This window comes from Armigeres subalbatus, chromosome 2 (genome assembly GCF_024139115.2).
Source record: "Armigeres subalbatus isolate Guangzhou_Male chromosome 2, GZ_Asu_2, whole genome shotgun sequence".
Lineage (NCBI taxonomy): Eukaryota > Metazoa > Arthropoda > Insecta > Diptera > Culicidae > Armigeres > Armigeres subalbatus.
The window spans coordinates 445,016,447-445,039,264 of NC_085140.1; the positions used below are offsets into that span (position 1 = coordinate 445,016,447).

At 37.4% G+C, this 22,818-nt stretch overlaps 1 non-coding gene across 1 annotated transcript; it reads right to left on the reverse strand.

Annotated features, from left to right (window-relative positions):
• Positions 1–4,557: 4,557 nt before the first annotated feature.
• Trnat-agu (transfer RNA threonine (anticodon AGU)) lies at positions 4,558–4,631 on the reverse strand. The gene has a single exon. It is a non-coding gene; the product is annotated as a tRNA-Thr (tRNA).
• Between the last annotated feature and the right edge of the window lie 18,187 nt (positions 4,632–22,818).

The window sequence follows — 22,818 nt, forward strand, 5'->3', positions numbered from 1 at the left end:
TTAAGTAAGTACTACATCAACACTTCCCTCCCCTCCCAAGTTACGGTGAAGATGGGCGTGGCCAGGAGTAGTAATCCTCATGCTTTTGTGATTTTTATTCTAGATTGAAATCAAGGACAACACCCACCTTGATTTCTGATAGCAATCGGAATAAGGATTTCAAAAGAAAAACATGAGTATCACTAGAGTCCAATCTACGAAGTACACCGTAACTATGCTATGCTATGCTTCACTTTTCTCTTATCACATGTCATTTTTTACTTTTCACTTTTCACATTTCACATTTTCACCTTTCACATTTTTCTTTACTCACTTTTCACTTGTCATTTGCCTTTTTTTACTTTCCACTTTTCACATTTCAGTTTTCATTTTTATCTTTTCACTTTTCATTTTTTTTCTTTTCACTTTTCTCATTTTACTTTTTACTTTTCACTTTTTAATTTTTTACTTTTCACATGTCACTTGTCACTTTTTACTTTTTACAATTGACTTTTATTTTTCTCTCACTTTTTACTTATAATTTGTCACTTTTTACTTTTCACTTGTCATATTTCATATTTCACTTTTCTCTTTCCATTTTTCATTTTTTACTTGCTACTTTTCACTTTTCCCTTTTTGCCTTTCTCGTACAACAAAGTTGTACCGGAAGGCTATCATTTCACTCCAAAATCGAACTTTTTATAGAAGTCTCGGAGACCCATGATGTTATATACCAATCGACTTAGCACGACGAGCTGAACAAATGTCTGTCTGTCCGTGTGTATGTGTGTGTGTGTGTGCACACGAAAACCGAAAAACATTAGCCACTTTTTCATATAATAATTCTTTACCGATTTTCTCGCAACAAGTTGCATTCGACGGGGGACAAACTCTAGTTGATCACTATTGATAACAATCGACCATTGCGTTTAAAAGTTATTAAGAAAATGAAATCGAACTGTGTAAGCGCCATATAAGGTTGGTGTGGTGTGAGAAAGGCAGTGTCACCACTCGGTTAATTAAGTTGGGTTTTTACTTTTCACTTCAAACTATCAACTTTTCACTTGTCACATGTCACTTTTTATTTTTCGCTTTTCAATTTTCTCTTCTCACTGTTTACTTTTCACTTTTAATTTTTCATTTTTCACTTTTCACTTTTAACTTTTCACTTTTCACTTTTTATTTTTTACTTTTCACTTTTCACTTTTCACTTTTCACTATTCACTTTTCACTTTTCTCTTGTTTCTGGTCACTTTTCATTCGTCCTAGTGATCATTCGATCTGTTGTAAAAAACCATACACTACCAAAAATCCACACATTTTTATTGGCGAAAATTCATTCTTCACGCAAATCAAGTTATAAAATATTCAAAGAAATAAACTTTATGTGTGGACACGAATAAGCAATAATTTGATTTATGTGTGGATCCATATCGATTATATTAGGGTGGCGCCATTGCAAAAAAAAAAAATAATCGCTACACACACTGTTCGAACGAATCATGTGCATTTACATCAAATATCATGCACATAATTGGAGCATGATAAACGATAGAAATTTACATTTTATTTTATTTTTGCATCACTTATCATCTCAAATTTGTGTGTTGTTTTAAATTTACATGTTCTATTTTATGCTATATAAATAAAAAAACGTTTAACATGAGAATCGAACTAAGGTCCGCAGAGTGATAGCCCGTTCTGATACCACTCTACCGTCTTCACTTATTGAAACCAACGTTGCCCAAAGAGTAACAGGTTCTGAGTTATGGCGATTCAATCATACAGTATCGAACCCGTCGTTCTAGCTAGATAATGTAAATTTACATGCTCTGAGTAAGCGCATGCGCATCGTCAAGGGGAGATATCTGACTGGATGAAGTGCAAGAATTTGAAGTTTTTCCATCGATTCAAGAAAACGCCTGATGAAGTACACCGATGAAATGCAGCATCATGGATGCTGCTTTGTAGTAGTCATGAAAAAAGCTTCACTTTAGTATGACGGTGGTCGACAACGAAGGTTTCCCTGGAATTGGATGTTTTGTTTACATTCTACCGTGATCGTCGCAAGCGTGGCCATCTTTAGTTTCGGTTCACATAATATCATGTAAACTTAATGGTTAATAAATGAATTTTCAGGGTGAATAAAGTATTATTTTCAATAGAATGTAGTAGTAATGGAAAGGTGATGTATTTATACGGTTTAATTCATGCTCTGTTTATGTGCATGATTTTCAACGCATAATTACATTGAGAAAACGATTACATGATCTGTATTTACATTAGTTTCATTGATTACATTACCAGTAAAAGTCAAATTTTTTTGGTGTGCATATACTACATATAGTAATTTTTTAGCAGTGTAGAGTGATATTGTCACTGCGGGTCCCTTTGTTCTCTTTTCCAAACATGTCGGGTACATAACTGTAAAAGCTTACTTATTTTACGTGAACATTCAGCGTCCGGTCTATCATGACTCATGATAGACCCAGTGATTCGTACTGTACATTTACAGTGACAGTTACAGTGTTGTAAGCGCATGCCATTAATAGCAATGAATGTATTACCCGCGAGTCGTTCGTATCATGTGACAAAATTCGTGCCGCCTGTGAATGTATCGCTATATATTATGATGGTAGTGCAAAATGAATGTTCGTGCAGTCATAAAAACTATGAAGCTTATAAAAAAAGTAAAAAATAAACGATTTGTTTCGTTTGGCTGCTTTGTGGCCACACATGAGGGGGGTGGGGTATGAACAAAAAACAATTTATAATGAAACCATTTTACATGAGGGAGGGGATTCAAATCCTAGAGAACTCACTTACGTAGTGAGTGTATCGTCATTTTATATTACGAGTTAAGATTTCTCGAAACAATAAGGTAATATGCACCCCGGGGCAAAACGACCCTTTGGTATTTTTGAGTATATTTGTGGCTTTTTTTTCGATAGTTCTTACTACAGAGCATGTAGTTCGGATCTCGAATTACCAACTCAGTAGTAAACATTCTGGAATGTTTTCCTGGAACACCGCTAAAAAAAGCCAAAAGGTCGTTTTGCCCCGGAGTGCATTTTACTCCAGTTTACCCTAAATCATCAAAAGAAGAGGTATTTTGGCCACAAATAGCAGAAAAGACACTTCTATCTAAGACAGGTTTAAAAATTCCCTTAAATAATTGAATATTTTAGCTAATCGAGCTAGATTTATTTTTAATCTGTACATTATTGTTTGCTTCAATAAAAAAAAATGAATTCGACTGGTCCAGTCTAAAAGAAAAGAATTTTCTAATTGATATTTTTAATTCAGTAGCAAAATCTACACACATCTTACAGAATTTCAGTGATATAGCAAAGTACTGGCAAGTATAATTGAAATTAATTTGATAAAAATACTAAGCTTTAGCCCCCACTCAACCACACACATTTTTAGTAAGATATACTATCACACGGTGTTTTATTATCACAATTTTGTGAGAAATTGTAAGAGACTGGAAAACGATTGGAAAACTGTGGAATTTTATCTACTCCCTCATAGGCTCTTACATAAACATTTTTTTTTTTAATACTCCCTCATACTTTGAGTAGGGCTGACCGATAAAGCCGATAAACAAATCATTCATCCCAATCACGGTCGAAAAATCTTTTTCTATAATTTAAACAAAAAAGTCTGAAGTCTGGATCTGGATTCAAACCTAGGTAATGTCTCAAACCTCGCTCAATGTGCTTACGGCCAAGTCTAATTGAATTAATCAAAAGTGATATGGATGAAAACCAACGTAAGGAAGCGTTTTCATGTAAAACGGATTTATACAGTGTCTGGCGGTGCAAAGGTAACATTCCTTGTACAGTTCTTGTGCAGCAGACCCTTGCAAGCAATTTTTGGTTTGGGTTTTGCATTCAAATGAACGCAGATCCATATGAATTGATGGAAGTCATGGGGTCTATCTTTCTAAAGTGTCTTGACATATCGTAAGCTTTAAATAGTGTTCGTATATCTTATGTGTTTTACTTCTTTACGTTTTATAACACGCGAGAAAGGTCACAGGTGTTTTTTTTCTTTTTCTTTTTGCAATTGTGCAATTAAGACCAGTTTTGTTCGCTGATCATCGAACTGTGCGACACAGCATCCGAGCTCATAGTTAAAGCCTTTGGACGAGTATTTTGTTTATGTATTAACGAGAAAGTGTCAGAAATAGTCAATCGAAACGAATGAAGTGGAAGGCTGGGCCCGAGAATGTTTTTACTTTTCCGTTTTCTCACATTCATACCTTTCAGAGCAAGCGTGGCCGTGAGTTGTGAAGACAAACCACGCGGCAGCAAGCAAGCGGTTCCCTTCGGTTGATTTATTTCCTTGTTTGCTCCTCGAAAAATGCCAGCGAAGGTGAGGAAAGCAATATGAAAATAAACATGCGAGATCGCTGCTCTCCGAGTTGAAGGTGGGAATATTTACATCAATGCGGATTACTGTACTATTGCTTGCGTCTTAATTTCACTCATCGGGATGGTTGTCCGGACGGTGCTGAATTTCAATAGCAAGGTGAGAAGTTCAAGAGTGGAGATGGTAAAAAATAATCCACTTAGGCTCCGGCGAGATTCGAACTCACGATCTCCTGTTTACTAGACAGGCGCTTTAACCAACTAAGCCACGGCGCCGACATGCGGGTTATTCCATATATTATCGTCAGCATAATCGCGTAGCTCACTTCACTATTCATGCCCCTAACTAAATTAAAGGCAAACATGAGGCGAACCAATCGCCCATATGAATTCAATCCATTATTAATAGTTCAATGGGAAACGAGTTTACGAGACGAAGTTTGTTCCAAATTAAAAATACGACAAGGTCACAGATAGGTTCAAACGAAGGGAAAAACCACAGCAAAATATTTTCGCTTCTACTCAGTTATTTCTAGTGGATACCTATACAGAAATATGATAACGTCAGGCGTTCAGTCAACTTTCATACCAACAGTCTAAAACAAATCAATATAAGGTAGAGCTAATCAGCTTACACAGATTTTGAATTGAGTCCTATACGAAGCGCGGCAACTCGTGATGACTGTTTTACCTCCAATCTTATAAAGACCTTTCGCTCAATTATCGACTATTAGACTATTGGCGTAAGGATCTGTTTCCTTTCCTATATCTGACTCTTGGAGCAATAAAGTCTACAATCAAATCTCGAACTCAAATGAATAATCAGCTTTACTTAGCAATGTCCGGGCTCAATCGATTCAATGTTCACTGGTTGTGTTTAAATCGTTCCGAGTGACATAAGAAGCACTCAGTGGTGTAGCTAGGCCTATTCTTGAATGCTGTATAAATAATGTAGTGAACTTTTTCGTTAGCATTAAGAATGATCGGATTAAGCATTCTGAGAATTGGTTTTATTTTTCAAATGGTCGAAATTAATTTAGATCTTGAATTTTGTTGAGACGATTGTACTTTTAATTCAAAAGTGTCTTGGGAAAGTATACACTAAGTCGTCTAGACTGGTAGAAATAGCAATATCTTCATGTTATGATACATTTAGCGATCAACTTAAGTTTGAAAAGTTTATTCTAGAAGCATTTTTTTAGCGAACTTTTCGATTGTTGAAGCTTTTGTCACAATTATAGCGGGCTTTTTACTTGTGTTTGCTCGTAGTCATTGCATCATGCGCCTCTCGAGCCTCAAGAAATTAGTCTAACTACAAACAGTCCCCTATCCAGAAACACAATCTAAATAAGTTTGCCAAGCCCTTCCTGCAATACTCGACAAGTATTGTGAATATGAGTAATGTGATCAGACAGAACTTCAATTTAATTAGAATTCTGCAATCGCTTTGGCTCTGCCCGTGCTAGTGCTAGCTACACCGATGAAGACATTCCTTTTGAAACGGATGGAAATTATTATCCTTTGCTGAACGATGACCAACATATGCTCCTCTTGAAGGCATCAGACTTCAATCGAGAGTACTTACTCTCTGTCGACGGCTGTCGAGTATCGGAAGATGGGACAGGAAATTTTATTTGCACGGAAATTAGATCGATTTATTCTTCTGTCTCGGTTGCTCCAGACGTCTCCGCTGTGCATTCCTTCGATTCGAATGTTGAATTTCAATTGATACTTCACCGGTTGGGAATTTCAATCATAGCAGCATTTCAACTTTGATCCGTTCAGGCTTACCTTGATTGCCCTGGGCGGGGTGTCTCTTAGGTTTGCTTGTGTTTTAATTAAATTTCCCATTCACTCTTCTATGCCCGCAAAGACTTCATATTAAAAGACAAATGGTAAGTTGATTTGTCGGAGGTTAAGACGTATCATGACGAATTGGTAGCAGATAATGGTGAATGGTCTCAAATGCAGTATATTGTAACCTCTCCACGAAAAAAATGAGGGAATACCATATACAGCTATAATGCATTTGATTATGTATATATACTAGATCTGTTCAAATTTCAAAAAGTTTTTTGAAATCGACCGGTCAACTGGTATTCACAATTCTTATGCTAAGATAGACTTCTGGTGAAAATTTCAGCTCAATTGGTTGAAATTTAGGTGTGCTTCAAATCGATTTAGTGTTTTTTGCATGATTTTGCCACTAAAAAAATCGTAACTCTGAGTGGGATAAACTAAATTCATTGCAATAACAACTAAATGAAAGCCATACCTATCCTCGAAAACTTTGTAGAACATTGTGTTATAATCGGAACAGATCTTCTACGTGTTTCAACAGATTTCGTCCTTCGAGATACTCAAAAATCAACATTTTTCATTGATAAAAGTTCTATGAAATCTACATCTAGATATTTTTTTGGATTGAATTTGTCGGGGAGTTGCAGCTATACATTCATTTTAGTATAGCACGGTATTAAATCTTGAGCGGGTATCAAATAAAAATTGTAGGAAATTGAGGAGTGGATTCACATTTTAATTTGCTTAATTGATTGCCTCATTACAAAGACTTGCACGCTGGCAAGCATTTCCATCGAACAAGTTACCATTGCTTTTCAATGATCGTCATCAAATAGTTTTGGTTGGGATCTGAAATGTTGTGACAAAGTAATCATTGGTGACTTGGTAGATTGTCATTCAATTTCAACATCTTACTGCAACGGCAAGCGTATATGGTGCAGTTGGTAGGGCGTTCGGCTGGTAACCACAGCGTCATGAATCGAATCGCACAGAAATTGAACAAAAATTTTGTTTGTACATACATTGTATACAGATCTTGAAGTGTGGGATTTTTGGTATCTCGTTGTTCTGGAAAGAAGAACACTAAATTAAAGGTAATTGGATTTCAATTTGAATCTCTTCGCAGGCAATGAATTTGAGAGGGAGCATAATAGAAGAAGGAAAAATCACAGAAAATCTTTAATAATGCGAAAAAAAAGCAATACAGTCGCCTCTTTACATCTCGATATTGAAGGGACCATCGAGATAGGGAGAGATCGAAGAATGGAAGGAAAATTGAAATGGGTACTAGATTCAAAAAAGCTTTGTTGCTATGAGAAACGACAACAAAACAAATGTCATTTTTTGTTGTTGATATGTTTGTTATTGTCCAAATATGATCTAGTAGCCTGAAAATTTGGCCATATCGACATAAGGAGAGTGAATCTAGAACAAAATATATCAGAACACATCGAGATAGAGAGATATCGAGATAGGGAGGTTATCGAGATGTAGAATGAGTAAATACAGGGGTTAGGCAAAATGATTGAGATAGGCAAAATTTGGCCCAAATTCAAATCCTTATAACTTTTTGAAAAATTGATGAAATTGGACAAAACCGGAAGCATTCGACGGCAAATTTAGTCAGGATTTAGGAACATGTGCGGTCACGAATACTGGCCACCGGACACCGGAGATGTTCCGGATTTTCGGAGGCCATGTCAAAAACACATTTTTTCTGCCGCTCGTATTTTTGTGTGGTTTGAAGTTACATCGATAAACACTATTTTCCTAGAAACTAGATCTTATTGAAAATTGAATGCGGGCTGTTGCGCTAAGATGCGTTGAAAAACATCCGAGATATGGCCATTTCAGTAAACCTGGTTCCGGATACTATGGTCAATTATGTATATCCTTCCAATCACGTATATATTATCCGGTACCATATCAATATTGGTATCAAACTTCAAGATTTTTTATGGAGATGCTTCAGGAAGCATATGCAGGACGATCAGTGGCCCTGACCACTCTGTGGTAGGTTTCAGGTGCCCCGGGGGAAGTGGCCAATTTGAAAAACGTTCAGAACCCAATCAATATGGGTATCAAACTTCAAGATTTTTCATGGAGATGCTTCAGGAAGCATATTCAGGATGATCAGTTGCCCTGACCATTCTGTAGTAGGTTAAAGGTGCCCTGGGGGAAGTGGCCAATTTGAAAAACGTTCAGAACCCTATCAATATGGGTATCAAACTTCAAGATTTTTCATGGAGATGCTTCAGGAAGCATATTCAGGACGATCAGTTGCCCTGACCACTCTGTAGTAGGTTCCAGGTGCCCCGGGGGAAGTGGCCAATTTGAAAAACATTCAGAACCCTATCAATATGGGTATCAAACTTCAAGATTTTTCATGGAGATGCTTCAGGAAGCATATTCAGGACGATCAGTTGCCCTGACCACTCTGTAGTAGGTTCCAGGTGCCCCGGGGGAAGTGGCCAATTTGAAAAACATTCAGAACCCTATCAATATGGGTATCAACTTCAAACTTCAATGGAGATGCTTCAGGAAGCATATTCAGGACGATCAGTGGCCCTGACCACTCTGTGGTAGGTTCCAGGTGCCCCGGGGGAAGTGGCCAATTTAACGTTCAGAACCCAATCAATATGGGTATCAAACTTCAAGATTTTTCGAGGTGATACTTTCAAATGCATTTTAGAACCAGCAGCTGTCATGACCACTCCATGACCATGACCAGTAGGTTCCAGGTGTCCTGGGGAAGTGGCCAATTTGCAAAATGTTCGAAACCATATCAAAATGAGTATCAAACTTCAAGATTTTTCATGGAGATGCTTCAGGAAGCATATTCAGGACGATCAGTTTCCCTGGCCACTCTGTAGTAGGTTCCAGGTGCCCCGGGGGAAGTGGCCAATTTGAAAAACGTTCAGAACCCTATCAATATGGGTACCAAACTTCAAGATTTTTCGAGGTGATACTTTTAAATGCATTTTAGAACCAGCAGCTGTCATGACCACTCTGTAGTAGGTTCCAGGTGTCCTGGGGAAGTGGCCAATTTGCAAAAAGTTCGAAACCATATCAAAATGAGCATCAAAGTTCAAGGTTTTTCATGGAGATGCTTTTGGACTCTCCTGTCGAATAGAGTTCGCCGCAGCACGAAGTTGACCATCTGCAAAACGCTCATTAGACTGTTCTGCCTCTATGGCCACGAAAGTTGGATGTTGCTGGCGAAGGACCAACGCGCCCTTGGAGTTTCCGAATGGAAGGTGTTGCGGACCATCTATGGTGGGGTGCAGATGGAAGACAATGGAGGTGGTGGTGGAGGCCAATGAACCACGAGTTGTAACTGTTAGGAGAACTCTTGAAAATCTTGAAGTTTGATACCCATATTGATAGGGTTCTGAACGTTTTTCAAATTGGCCACTTCCCCCGGGGCACCTGGAACCTACCACAGAGTGGTCAGGGCAACTGATAGTCCTGCATATGCTTCCTGAAGCATCTCCATGAAAAATCTTGAAGTTTGATACCCATATTGATAGGGTTCTGAATGTTTTTCAAATTGGCCACTTCCCCCGGGGCACCTGGAACCTACTACAGAGTGGTCAGGGCAACTGATCGTCCTGAATATGCTTCCTGAAGCATCTCCATGAAAAATCTTGAAGTTTGATACCCATATTGATAGGGTTCTGAACGTTTTTCAAATTGGCCACTTCCCCCGGGGCACCTGGAACCTACCACAGAGTGGTCAGGGCAACTGATCGTCCTGCATATGCTTCCTGAAGCATCTCCATGAAAAATCTTGAAGTTTGATACCCATATTGATAGGGTTCTGAATGTTTTTCAAATTGGCCACTTCCCCCGGGGCACCTGGAACCTACCACAGAATGGTCAGGGCAACTGATCGTCCTGAATATGCTTCCTGAAGCATCTCCATAAAAAATCTTGAAGTTTGATACCAGTATTGATATGGTACCGGATAATATATACGTGATTGGAAGGATATACATAATTGACCATAGTATCCGGAACCAGGTTTACTGAAATGGCCATATCTCGGATGTTTTTCAACGGATCTTAGCGCAACAGCCCGCATTCAATTTTCAATAAGATCTAGTTTCTAGGAAAATAGTGTTTATCGATGTAACTTCAAACCACACAAAAATACGAGCGGCAGAAAAAATGTGTTTTTGACATGGCCTCCGAAAATCCGGAACATCTCCGGTGTCCGGTGGCCAGTATTCGTGACCGCACATGTTCCTAAATCTTGACTAAATTTGCCGTCGAATGCTTCCGGTTTTGTCCAATTTCATCAATTTTTCAAAAAGTTATAAGGATTTGAATTTGGGCCAAATTTTGCCTATCTCAATCATTTTGCCTAACCCCTGTATATATAGATTGTAGGGACCAAGGAAACTATCGACATAGGGAGAGATTTCGAGATACAGAACATCGAGATGTAGAGAGTCGACTGTAGTTTCAAATGTACAGAAACAGAACAAGCAAAACATTACAAAACAACTGCCCTTGATTATATACTGCCGTAATCTGAAAAAGTGACGTATATGCCATTTCCGAAAATGGTGTTAACGAGTAGTCACTCATCGAGCTCTATAACAGAAAAATGGAAAACATGCATGTTGTAAATTGGCGCTTACGTCACTTTCTCAGATTACGGCAGTAAACGTTGATACTTTTAATTGCAGATTTTGAGATATAAAAAATATACAAGAATGTTTCGAAACCACTAAAATCCAAAATATGACTGGGTATTGTTATCCTAAAAGGTAATATTTACCATGTTTTCTTATTTCTGGATCAGCCTACGGTACACTTATCAATACGACTTTGTAGCCATTCCAAATCGGCGTCCAATGGCTTTGCAACCAAAGCGCAAGGTGTGGTAACCATCGTCGTCGACGTCGTCAATGATGGAGGGTTTATCTCAAGGATGTTGATTCAATTAAAAGTTCGTTTTTATTGTCGCATTGCCTTTTGCACAAATTCTTTCAGGTCCTAACGGCTAACCGTGACTGGCTGTTGTGATGGCGGTTAACTGACCCAACGAGACAAGCGCAACTTCAATGAACTGGTACCCAGTGGCATGCGGATGCATTCGCGCAAACCCGTAGCTGCACTCGTGGAATGATTTATGAGTTTCCAGAGGGATGCTGCTACCTGATGATGGCGACTCGTTAGATATAAAGGATGCCGTAGATTCCGACGCAGTATGGAGGTATTATCGCATCGATGGACGTCTGACTGTTCCAGACATGACGAGAAATAATGATGACGACAGCGACTTGCTGCAGGAACCGACAAAAACTTCTGTTGTGAACCAATTTATAAATTCTTATCTTGCATTATTGGGCATTTATCAGCATCGTTTAAATGTGTGGACCATTCGATTGCAAAAGAAAAATAAAAAAACGAAACTCTGGTGGAGAAGTCTTGAAAGTTATCTCATTCCAATATCAGATTGTAAAGACAATGTTATAGAAAATGTATTCTTCACCAAAAAATGACTCTATTTTATCCTTCAAACATGGAATGTTTGTCCATGTTTACTTATCTCGGTATATACCAAGTTCCTACAATTCTGTGGTTAAGATACTGCATGAACTGTGATAATATTAAGTATATAGGGGAAGTGTACCGGTTTTGGCCACCTTAGTGCCTAATTTGGCCAACCCTGAAAAATGCATATTTTTCAAAAAATATCGATCAGTTTCAACAGCGAAGAAGGATAAGGCATGTATCTCCTGTTAGAGCTAATAAACCCCTCGAAAATTGCTTTATTTTTGGAGTTATACGAGAAACTGGCCAAATTAGGAACATGACCAAAACTGGTACAGTTACCCTATTAGGATAAATACAATGAGAATCTCTACTGAATTGGCTTAAGCTTAATCAAATCTACCTACTAATCTGTGGAAGATGTAGCTAAGAATAGAATATAAAAAATCTCAGAATCGTAACAGAGGGCAAAATATTTTCACCTAGATCGAAAAAGTTACACAATATGCTCCTTTCTTATTCATTTTACAATCCAAATAAGTATATACATATATTGTATTATTGAAACGATATCTGATATCGAGAAAAAAAGTTTAAAACTACCCATAAATCAACCGCCAAGTGAGCAATTCACAGGCAGGGTTCGTAACACCAAAGCGCCAGAGGACAATTGCAAGCATAAGCAGATTATGTGCACGTATGCACTTGATCCAGCCACAGCGAAACCAGTTAGCCATCATCGGGTGCCATTTGAAATGCGCATATAAACATTAGATTTATCTCCGTTGTCATCCCGGTCGGCGGCGGTGATTGATGGAGGCTTACCGAGTAGATGGATTTATTAGGCTAGCTCAAAAAACGGAATATTTGAACTTACTTAGTGAAAAAAAGTCTATCATCATTTTAAACGGTCAACTGAATCCGCATTCACTTGCGAGATGATTCAAATATGACGTCCACTACTTTTTGAAATTTTTCAAACGTCACCCCCTTTCCCACTCTGTCAACCCTACCGCCTAAGTCAAGGACGTCATTTTTGAACGACCATGCGCACAAAAATAAAACGAAGGCCGTGATCAAGCGAAATGAACGAAGTGATTAGATTTGCATTTTAATTAGATTTGGATTTAGATTTGAGACGCATTTTATTCGGATTTTGATTGGATTGGATTTGGATTGGATTTGGATTGGATTTTGATTGGATTTGGATTGGATTTGGATTGAATTTGGATTGGATTTGGATTGAATTTGGATTGGATTTGGATTTTGATTGGATTTTGAATAGTTTTGGAATAGTTTTACGTTGGTTTTGGATTTGTTCTGGATTATATTTCGATTGGATTGTGAATGGAGTTGGATCTCGATTGTACTTGCAGAATTGAGAAGTGAGAAACGAGAGTTCAAAAGTGAGATGTTAGATATTGTGAATTTTGCGCCGCTTTCGGCTCCCATGCAAAAAAATATTGTCCCACCAACATATGTTCCCACCAGTTTGTCCATATATGGATGACGTCTGCACTGCATGAAAGAGCTTTTTGGGATGTGAAAAAAGATGCAAGAATAATGTTTTGGATCATGCTTTCGCTAATTTCTATCCAAATGAACGAGTGAGCATTTGTTTTAGTGCTTCAAAAAATTTGCACGGTAGTCTATTCTTCAGTGAGAAAAGCAACATAGGATACGACAAATCAAAAACAAGTTTTTTAATTGGAGAATTAATCCAAAGTCCTTTCTTTTTTCTTCTTATTCCATTCTTCCTTTTACTTTGTTGGTTCTCCCTTTATTAATTTTTTTTCATCTCATTTTTTTCTTACTTATACCTTCTTAGTTCTTCCTATATTTCCTTTTTTATATTTTAATAATGCTTATAGCTTCTACCTCTTCCTTCTTTCTTCTTTGTTCTTCTCTTTCATCTTTGTTTCGTTCTATTTCTTTCTTCTTGCTTCTACTTCTACTTCCATCTTTCTTCTTCCATTTTTATTCTTTCGTTCTTATTTTTTCTTTTTCGTTTTTCCGTTCTCCATATTACTTTTTTCTTCTAACTTCTTCCTTATTGCGTCTTCGAAAAAGAGTGCCACGCGTGAAATCGGACGTAACTTTTTTTCCTGCGTCAAATTTTTCAGCGATCCAATATAAAGAAGTTTTTGGAGTACAATTTTTCTATCGCCGATTTCCATTTCGACGTTTTGATGACCCCTATCGTGTTGGTGATCCTTGTTCGTAGAGCCTCTGCTATGATCGAGACGAATAGGAGCGGAGTAATGCTAGGGCATCAAAATAAGGTAAGAACGTGGGCACGAACTTTGGAAATGATTGAGAAAGAAGTGGACAACACAACAAGGGTGAGTACCAGATGCTATAATTGAGTTTCAAATCTCCCGGAGTGATTGGACACTATTTATTTCAAAAGCATTTCAGGCGTTTTTCCGCTGCTCGTCACAATCATACACAATATTTGAGTTGTCCCGCTTTTGACGAAAATTTATTGATTTGATGTAGGTACTATGGAACATGTTGCGTTTGCTAGCATTGAAGCATTATTAAAGATATAAGAAAAAAAGCAATTTTTGCTATTTTCGAATTGCTAAATTTTAGTCTGACGTTCATCACTTTCGAAAAATCCATTTTTGTATGCATTGTATCATACATACAGTTCTTATGTCGATGTGCATACGTCGATGGCAATACGCTAAAACCGATAGCCAGCGTATTTCTGTCAAATATTATCCGTTGTTGGGTGTCAATAGCGCAAAACTATAATTGGAAGCGAGAAATAAAAGGTGACTGATCTGATCGGAAGTTAACTGCTTTGCTTTATACTCTACTTCTTAAGTACCTTCGAAACCTCCAAAAAAACTCAAGTTTTTTTTTGCGTTGTGCTGATTTTTGCATCAATGAAGCTGTTATTGATTCATTATTGGTGTGCTTTGTAAGAAGATGAACGTGCAAATTGCTCGTTCCCTTTTTTTATGCGGATTCTTCTATTTGAAAATTGAAAAGGTCAATAACAAAAGCCTAATAACAAATTCTGCTCAGCTCTTTAGTGTGCATCGCGTGCGTGTTAAGTGTAACGCTTTTTTTCTTGAAGAAGTTCCGGTTTCAGCTACTGCTACTGCTCCTGTTACGGCATTAACGCTGACTGAATGGACGTATCCAAAACGTCCAAAAACAGAAAACGTTCGCACTATGATTTTGCTGTTGCAATTGTGCTGAAATTATGTGATATTTGGCAACATTATATTTTTGTATACCCATTCATAGATTTCTCCCGAGAAGTTACCGATAGTTTTTATTTTCCTCTTTTACCTTAGAGCTTTCAAACGACACGATATATACACAACCTAACGGTGTTTTCTGTGGTCAGTATTTCGAATCGAATTTTGGAAACGAGGCCGAGAAAAAGACCATCCACTATAACTGCCCTCTCATTGTGATTTTGATTTCAATTCTCATGCTTTCTGCATTGATTATAAACAATATTGTGTGATTTTCTCTTTCGTCGCTTCACTGGCCCTTTTACCATGTTATGAACATGTTGCTTTTTCAGAAATTCAGAATCATTAACATACCTGAATTCTTAATTTCAATTATACTCCAAGTACCATACAAACATTTGATTTGATTTTGCTCTGATCAATATTAGAGATCAAAGCAAATCACCCCAAAATGCTGAACATTTCAACTAATACAAATAAAGTCGTTGTTCCATTAGGTGCGTAAAAAGCCATTCGCAGATCTAAATCAGCAGTAAATTATTTAAGGGAGCTTCCTATTCCACTCTCCCAATCTTCTTGACTTTATCAAATTGCCTGAATATTATCCCGAAACATATTCAAATTAATAAATATTAAAATGTATCAAACTTTCAGTAAAGATAAAAATTATGGTCTTTTATCTGTAATTGAAAATAATACCGCTCTTCATATTAACACATCTTTATTACGAATCTACCAAGCACCTAACAACCATCTCTATTTTTTTATATTACTTTGCTGAAATGATTTTCAAATCTTATTTCCATTTACTCTTTGATGATGATTTTGTTGTTAGCACCGATAAAAACATAACATCCTAAAAAAAGCTTAATTTTGCTTCATTTCTTCCATTTCATTCTAATGATTTCACTTTCGTTTTTCGTATTTAACGACTCATTCTCAATACTTCAATCTCCTCGTTCTTATAAATCTCGTCTAGTTACTTCTAAATTTTTCACTGTTTTACGAGAGCATCTTCCAATCAACCAAATCCATTCAAGTCGAACTTCCTTTTTAGCAAAACATATTTTAGTAAGATTATACACTAACTTCTGTTTATAGTTTTATCGTCTAATAACTTACTTGCAAAAATTTTGTCAGTGTCAATGTAAAACTAGTAGTATGTACCCTAAAACAATAGTTCGCCGCGTTAAAAGCACTTATGTCTTTAAAATTGCTGTTAAACAAAAACAGAATAGTGGTAATTTATGCACAAGTCAAATAACCATTGTGCATTTCGTTTTATGTACTCGATGATCCTGGAGAAATCGTTTTGATTACTGAGCAGCACAAGTAATCGGTCAAGTTAATCAGTTCAAGAGGATATTATAACAACACTTAAATCAACTTTACTATTGAAGCCTTACCCTTTTTCTACTTTCCTCGCATTCAAAGAAGCAATCACCCATCTTGTGCGATTGATTGTTTACCCTTACGATGGATAAACAATAAAATATCTAAAACTAGTGCGCGTCTTATCGTGTTTTATTTAGTACGCAGAACGATCACGTGATTACCAAAATGTTCTGTTCTGCTTTGTGCGGTCGATAAGTCAGAATGCCAATAATGTTGTATGTTGTATTTTGAGAAATCCATTCCTATTAGTTTCTGTTTATCCCACCCAACTAACACAACCTCCTTCCCATGGTTATTGTGGAGATGCAGAGGCATTCTCGGTCTCTAGTAGCAACAATAACCACACACTAACATTTTTATTCCCCTATATTCAAATCTTTCTTCTCAATGCATATTTCAAATATATCTCTTTTGTCAACTATCTACCTCGCTTTCCATTTTGTTAGTAGAAAATACCTATTAGGTTTGTAAGAAAATAGATCAGAGTGCGTTTTTATTAGATATGCAGATTGTTCGCGAAAACAGGCAGAACGGTCGGCCAGTCATTACATAATTTGTTCTGCTTTGTGCGGTTAGCAGAACGATCGCCCGATCATCGAAATGTTGTTCTGCTTTGTGCGGGTGAGTAAATTAATTAGAAAGTGAAGATTCAGTTCGCGTCAGTGAGCAGAACGATCGGCCGGTCATCGAAAAAGTTGTTCTGCTTTGTGCGGTTAGCAGAGAGATCGGCTGGTCATCGACAATTTTGTTCTGCTTAGTGCGGTCGGTAATTAAAATAATTAGTGTTCGTTCGATTATGTTTTGAATTGATCAAACTACACGCTATACACGGCATACCGTTTACCAAAACGAACCTGCCACAATACCTACCCCATATATCCAACATCCCAGTGATTTCTCGTGGAAGTGCAGATGACTCGTCGGCTTCTATCAAAGCGAGTATCATGTCAACATTTTCCTACCCATTCCTTAATTGACCTGCATTCGGACACGGCCGGCGCTGGTATTGCTTATTTTTGGGCCACCAGTTCTTACACATTGAAGATGATGTTAGTCCCAAACTTCATCTATTGGTTCTCTGTGTAATTACAGCTGGCCTGGCAATAACGGAGTAGCAACCGTGGGCGGTCAATCATGCTCATGCTCATGCTCAACTTCTTCCTTATTGCGTCTTCCTTCTATCTCCCTTCATCTCTTTTCTTCTTCGTTCCAGTTTTTTATCCGTTCCTCTTCCGTTTTTTCTGCTTCTAGGTTCCTTTTTCAATCTTCGTTATTGCTTCTTCCATCTTCCTTCTTTTTCTCTTCCTTTCGTTTTTTTCCCATATTGCTTATTACGTCTTTTTTCTATTTATGCTTCTTTCCCCTTCCTTCTTCCTTCTTCCTTTTTGACGTAAACTACGTCTAAGGGGAAGACTTGGATACAGGGTGACAAATGAAAATTTCCAAATTCGAGACCGTCACGAAATCATGTAAGATTTTGAACGTTAATAGCGCATTTATCTTCCGATGGATTTTTCAGATTTACATATCAATCGACTCGGAAATTCTCTACCAATTTGTCAATTGTATTGAAACTTTGGGTTATGAACGTTAAAATAGGGTATCGGATCATTTTGGTAGCACCCTCTTTTCTTGTCCGCTAGAGTCTCGTTTCGGCCGTCGCCGTTCAGTGTGGTTGGCTTTTTACTCTGCTTTTTGTGCGGTGTTTCGTACAAAAAGTAGAACAATGGAGCCGGACCAGTGACCGCGGTCGAAACAAATGTAACAAAAATCAGAAAGGTTATGTACAAGACACAACCGCCCAACGTAAACTACGTAAGGCAGTTTTGTTCATTGAGGATTGTAGTGCCATCATGCATGAATATTTTTAGAAAATTCATTTGATTACTTATCCCGCATAATTACAAACTGTACATGGATATTTTCCCGTGCGGTCGACAACAGTATCCTTTACTGTTAACAACTGTAAATGAAAAATCTCATATAAAGTTTTAACAGTTTGTGGTACGGTTTTTTGATAAATAACAATATGTTAAATGGGTTGTTAAGTTATGTCACCATAAAAAATCGTCTGTTTTTGCGAGCAAAATTTTCGCTCAACAGTATGATAAAATGTTGACATATAATGCAGGAAATAAAGAACATTTTAGAGACAGCATGTTATATGTTGACATTTAGTGATGATGTCGAGCAGTTATGGTTGGATCGATCGAAAAGTATTCGATAACCGCAACGTAAACTGTGAAGCTATTTCTTACATCGTAATAATGATTCTGACTATATAACATGTTGTTTTTTATTATGCGGGATGTCACCCCAAGAAAACGCTTCGGTTGCTGCTTTGGTTGAACGTGTGTGAAGCTGTTCGAACAAACCATTTGACAGTTGGTGGCTCGGTTGGAAAAAATTAAAACGGTTTGATTTTGGTTTGAGTTGTCGGGGGTGGAGTCAAGGTTAGCCGAACATGTTTGAGCATTTGTAGTGAAGTTGCACAAACCCCCATATATTTTTTGATGGTTGGTGCTCAAGTTGGCGCTTCGGTCATTCGTGTGTGATATTGTTGGTCGAATAAATTGATTGTTTGTGCCGCTGTTGGTAAAACTTGGTGGATGTTTGAATAAACGAGAGGTGGAGTCCATGTTGGTCAAACTGCTTGACCGTGTGTACGTTCCATAATGTAGTGCATGCTGTATAAAAAGTTATGCAGATAGAGGCATGTTTGAGCAGCGGCGTTAAAATTTGAATGCAGAGGATTTTGGGGCCGGGGAAGGTTCTTAAAATGGTTCGAAACCCCATCTCCTCTTTGAAACCTGGCTCCTATACAAATGAAACACCAATTTAACTCGAGATCAAGCAAATGGAACCAAATCTGGCTTGTGGAGGTTTTGGAAGAGAAGATATGTTTCTGTGATGGTTTGCAACGCCTCCCCCTTCTGGAAAGAGGGGCTCCCATACAAATAAACCAAAAATTTCTTTTTTTTTCTCGAGTTATGGAGAACTAATCAGAAAATAAATCAATTTTAGGCCAAATAAAGCTCGTTGGGTCTGCTAGTAAAAAATTAAAATTAAAATGGAAAAAAAAATAAAAAACTCCTCGGATTTGTTAAAGAATGTTTTGAAAGTTCTCAAAATTTACCGGAAATTATTTTTGTTGCCCCTCAAATTGTTATTTTTGAGCAAAACAATCCGAGGGGGGGGGGGGGAGACATATTTTTTAAAAATATTTATATCGGCCTAATAATATTTTGTCCAATTAAATGCGCGTCTGAATCAGAAGGTTTTAAATTTGATTCAGGAAGTGTGAATGCACTTAAGATATTTTCATAATACGTGGGTACAATCATGCGGTACTTATTGTATACGACAAAAGCTTCGGAACGCATACGAAGACCACGAAGGATCGCAGCAATCGACGGGCGCGGTTGGCTGCAATAGTTTTTCCTGTCACGAAATTTTATAATTCTCCTGAATTTAAAAAAAATCAAAAGGCTCGCTTACAGTTCGATTAAGAAGAAAACTAAATGAATTTTATGCGAGTGGTGCGTTAGTGAAAAAAAATTTTACTACTTAAAACAGGCCAACGGTTGGCCAGATACCACCGGGCGGTTGTGTGTTTCAAAAGGAGAGTACGGATGGTGTACCGCTAGTGGGAAAATGCTTTGAGTGCTTGGACGGAGGAATAGTGAAATTCTCGCGAAGATCTTGTAGTGTGATGGAGGATGAATTCGAAAAATTTCTGCTCGCTTCATTTTTACTTACTTTATTTAATTTGTCTTCCGAAAATAAAATTCAACTTCAATGAAACCGAATGTCAATAGTGCTGTATTTATGAAGAATTGTAAAATCGTGGACAATGCCACGTCGCACACCACTTGTGCACCGCAAAGAAGTAGTTCTCCGCATCTAAAGCGCCCAAAGTTTGAACATCAGCGAATCCTAGCATCGGCACTTGGCAAATAGGATTGTGTGTATTTTCTGGATTGGCGCAACAGTAATGGTGTTCAAGCATAAAGTCTCTGATTCCCGGATTTGGTGAGATTGTTTCAAAATATTTTTTTTATAGATTATTTAAGTAATATTTATATTCCACCTCATATTTTCGCTTATTTATAACATTTTCATATTCGTTAAATTTCATTTATAACCATTACTCGTTATCTTAACTCATCAAACAAATTTTCTACATGGCGACATTGCTAGGTCGACTCGATACCAATTATACTTATTATGTTTACTGTATTTATAAATTTCATCTGTTAAAAATATTTATCGTTTTCATAACATTCCTCATATTCAAAATATTCGATAAATTCATTATAGACGTATTCATGTTTATCTAATACACTATATTCTCTGCACACAATCAACCATTTCAACTTAGAATTCATTTGTTGATCAAAATCATTATCATACCAGGGGGGAAGGGGAATTTAATTTCTTTTTGCTCTTTTTTCGTTTCAGAGAGCGAGCAAAGGCGCTTAAACCTAGGCTATTAGCCAGGGCAAGGCTAATACCTTCGCCCCATCCGAGGAAAATCATCGGCAAGGATAATGGAGTGACATAAATTTCTTAGCAAAGTCACTCCCAACGTATTTCCACAAATTTTCTATCATTTGCTTATAATGATACTCCTAAACCACATACCCTACCCACCATCCAATTCCTTGACATCTATGAGGGCGTCGGTGAGTCGCTGGCCTCTCGTTAAGTAGATGTCATATCATCATTTCCTTCCCTTTCCTAGTAACGGAGAAGATGGGCGTGGCCGGCAATGATAGCTTTCATGTTTTATCATTTTGGACCCCCAATTGGATTTCCATTGAATCCCAAATGGAAATCCATAAGCAATTGGGGTAAGAAAGGTAAAGAATATACATGACAACTATCAGTATGCAATCTACGAAATACTCCGTTACAACCTCAATGAACAAAACTGCCTTACGTAGTTTACGTTGGGCGGTTGTGTCTTGTACATAACCTTTCTGATTTTTTCTTTAGTTTTCTCTCTTTTTTTCCTGTTCCTTTTTACTTACTTCGTTCTCTTTCTCTTTCTTTTTCTGTTCTTCTCTCTGTTTCACTTCTCGTTTCACTTCACTTTTCAATTATAATCTTTGTCTACATTCTCAGTTTTTCTTTCTGCAGCTCGGTAAAATCCGCACAGCCGTTTGCTCAGCTAAATAAAAAAAACTGATATCCCGACAAAAATAAGGTTTGGTAGCTAATTTTCAGCAATTTTGACAGAAATCTAAGCAAAAAAACATGTTAACTGCGGCACGGCTGTGCACATCCTGGTAAAAGTTGAACTAACTGCTGAGATCCCGGTGAAAATAATTCAGTGTGTCAACCGTCTAAGACGAGTTAAGTACTCTCCATTTAATTCCACCAATTATTTTCGATATCTTTGCAGATACGTATTTTAACCGAGTCAAGTATACTAGACACCGAAGACGACCACACAGTTGTGGTCGAAATACGTATCTGCAAAGATATCAACAATAATTGGTGGAATTAAATGGAGAGTACTTGACTCGTCTTAGACGGTTGAATACATTCCACTAAAAGAGCTTTACAATTTTTTTCTGAATTGAGTGTGTAAAAAAATTTCGGATTGAAAATTTCCCCGGCTCTCCTTGGCATAAAAGTATCAACGTGTGGTATACGAATTCAAAAAAGTTAAATTTATAGTTGATTAGAGTACGTTAAGGAATAGTTTCTCTCCCTACCTTGCGGTACATTTTAGACTGCAAATATATCGGAAGAAAAATTATCCGTCACCTGACATGCTCGGGCAAACTACAACCACAACATAATATGTCTAGACCAGTCTAATAAAGGGAACTCACTTCAATATAGCGCTTCAGAGTCAGAGCAGAATGATTTTATCTTTTTTCGTTCAATGGAAACCATGACTTTTAGATTTCAAGCAAGTAACTAGTTTAAAATCGAATAAATACTTTTACTTCATCAAACCCACGAGTTATAGGAAGCTAACTGTTTGTGCATCTGTGCTCGGTATAATAAATGCTTGTAATTTCCACTCATGGGTTGACTAACAGAAAGTGCAAGTTGCAATTCTTGTCGATAGACATGTAATCGCACCGAGGCTGTGAGAAAATCGAAGTAACATTTTGAATTGTGTATGAAACGATGAATGTCCGGTTATTACAAGCGTTATTAATCTTTGCTCGTCCTTGAACGAATGGGGATTTGCGCGAGAAGTTGCCGTAATTGCTGTATGTAGCAAAATCGTGAATCATCGTCTTCCTGTCGTGGCGGATCAGGTTAACGTGGACACATGTTTACGGTCTGTCGTAAAATCTTTATACTCAGAAGTAACCAAGCGATTGCACAATTCCCATCTTCAATATCTTTAGGTAAATCTACCAAGTTCATTAAGAAGTTGAAGTATTTCATTCACAAACAGTTGCCATCATTAAAATACAATTAACCTTAATTGGAACCTCAAGTAAAAGCACGGTATTACAAAAATCGAAGATCAGGGTTCGATTTCCGGTCGAGAGCATATTTTAAGTTGGACATTCTCTCGA